At 57.5% G+C, this 2,722-nt stretch overlaps 1 non-coding gene across 1 annotated transcript; it reads right to left on the bottom strand.

The window, feature by feature from the left end:
• Nucleotides 1-1,547: 1,547 nt before the first annotated feature.
• Nucleotides 1,548-1,654, bottom strand: LOC147709055 (U6 spliceosomal RNA). Its single transcript, XR_015296907.1, has one exon. It is a non-coding gene; the product is annotated as a U6 spliceosomal RNA (small nuclear RNA).
• Nucleotides 1,655-2,722: the final 1,068 nt, after the last annotated feature.

Here is a 2,722-nt window from a genome sequence, read left to right on the forward strand (position 1 = left end):
GTGGTTAAAATCACTGCACAGCCATTGCTTGATGGAATATATTGGGGTTAAGTTACGAATTTTCAGCAACATACAACCACAAATTATGTGTATGATGATATGGTTTAGTGCTTTTGTCATTTACCTATACACCATAATGGAAACAGGAGGGAGGACAGACGAGACAGGTTCATTAGTACAGGCCAGCAACCTCAAATTAATTACATGCTATACGTAAAGGATAAATACAAACAGAAGCAGATGTCTATATTGGACAAACTCAGTTACGCCTATTACGGATAACCCAAGGTGTCTTAAACAAGAGAGCTTATTCTCTTCGAGAGTGAATGCAGGAAGCATCCCCTCCCAGACTAGCCCCCATCCATTAGCATCTGACTGACATTAATGCCCCGGTTACTTACCGGTAATCTTCATTACTCCGAGTATAGTCTTCCTCGCCACATGATTTACATAGTGAGCTTTAGCTCTACAACAGAACCCTCCAAAGCAAAAAGAAAACACCTCCCACCCCCTCCCAACATGGCCGACCAGTCCCACCTGACCTCTATAAGAGGCGGACCGGCCCAACCAACAGCCTGATCTACCAAGCAAACAATGAAGCCGATAGCCAGACAGGGAGGGGGGGAGGGAACTCATGTGGCGAGGAAGACTATACTCGGAGTAATGAAGATTACCGGTAAGTAACCGGGGCATTACCTCCTCGCCACATGATTTACATAGTGAGCAAATACCCAAGCCAACAAGGCTTCATTGACCACCATAAGAACAACACCACACGGTGATGCAGAGAAACCAACACAAGGTTGATGTAGAATAAATGAAAAGAAAACAGGGATCACAGGAAACCTGAAATCAAGACCTCCAGGAAAAGAAGGCCAACCAGGAGTCGCAGCTCCAGCACTCAGAACGGCCACAGCGAAGTCCCCCCCCCGGGACTGCTAGAGACCCACGAACAAGGCGGAGGACGACCACGCCGAAGCCCGATAAAAACTCCACAGAGGAGACACCCATGAAGGGGGCCCAGGGAACAGGGCCACACCCCGCGGACCGACCCTGGACCCCCGCCGGACCCACCGAACCCAGCGAAGCACAGGAAAGGGGGACAGCCCGTGTAAGCCAGCGAACCAAGCTGGGAATAGAGTGTCCGCGGCCCGAACGAACCGGACCCAAAAGACACCAACAGGCCGACCCACCGGGAAAGGGAAGACGTGCGGTTAAGAGAAACCAAAAACTGCTCACCGGACAACCAGCACGGACAAGAGAGGAACCTTGTCGGCAGGGAAAAGGCGGTGAAGACACCACCCGAGCCCGGGACACCAGGGAAGGAACCCCGGGGAGGAAAAAGGGGGACATGCCGGAGGAACAAACGGTCCGGCAACCCCCGCAAGAAGGGAGGGGAGCGGAGGCACGACCCCCGCATGCCCCTCCGCCCAGCAGACACCACTGTCACCAGGCATAAAACCACCTAAAAGGCGAGGAACCGCAAAGCCACCGAGGCCAGGGGCACAAAGGGCGGACCCTGAAGAGCTCGTAGAACGAGAGAGAGAACTTATATGGAACGCTTCACGAATTTGCGTGTCACCCTTGCGCAGGGGCCCCGCAAATCTTCTCTGTATCGGTCCAACATTAGTATATGTGCTGCCGAAGCGAGCACCCAAGGGGGAGACCGGCAGAGCGACCGTGGGCGACGGAGAAACAACCCCGGAGCCAAGCGAGCCACCAGGGAAACCAGCCCGTCGAACACCGGACTGTGGAAGGCCCGCAAGGACGCCCACCGGGCCCACAGGGATCCTCAGACCGGAAAACTAAGACCCGCAAGGGGACCACGGAGGCGGGGACAGCACCAAGCCGACCGCGTCACCGTGAGAAGGACGCCCAGTGCCGGGCACAGGATCAGGCCTGCAGAAGGAGGCGGGCCCGCCGACAAGAGCCGGCTCAACACCGACGCCGAGAGCGGGGGACCCAACCACGGCACGGGAAGATCCGGGATCGGCCAGGAGGCCCGAACCGCCAGCTCGCCAAAGGAGAGGGCACCCGGGGCGGTGGACCCCGCCGGGAACTAAAAACCGGAACGCACCACGACATGCGTGGTAACCACACGCGGGTGCCAGGCAAAAATTTCCACCATGGGATACCTCCACAGCCTAGGCAGGAATCGAACCCAGGCCTGTGAGGGCCGTCTGCCCCAAAGGTACAAGACTCACCTATGAGCTATAGCTCCTTAGTTATTCATCCCTGCAATGTTCCAAAACAAGTCCACGCGCTGCCGAGGCGAGCACCCCGGAGCACCCCGGCCCTGCCCAAGCGAATCCAGCCGAGGACCCGCGATAACAGAGGGCACGGGGGAAACGCGCACATCAGACCGAATGGCCACGCAAAAGACCGGGCACCACAAGGACCCGGGCGGAGAAACCAGAATCCGGGCAGGAGGGCCGAGACCCCCTCCGTGAACAGAGTCACCGGAGGCAGACCGAGTCGAGGCCCCAGGCGCTGAAACACCACCGGGGTCAGGGCGAGACCAGGCAACGAAGGCTAGATCCGACCCAGTCGAACCGCCCCCACCCAGTCGGACCCCGGTGGAAAGACAGCCCGAAGGGACAAGACCGGTGACACCTACACCAAACCGGTCGCCCGACCCGTCCAAGACATGGGGGCCCTGAAGCCCCGGTGCAAAAGATGGCAGGCCAGTAGGACCGCCACTGTCTCAAAATCCTGCGTTAAA

Source organism: Lissotriton vulgaris, chromosome 6 (genome assembly GCF_964263255.1).
Source record: "Lissotriton vulgaris chromosome 6, aLisVul1.2, whole genome shotgun sequence".
NCBI lineage: Eukaryota > Metazoa > Chordata > Amphibia > Caudata > Salamandridae > Lissotriton > Lissotriton vulgaris.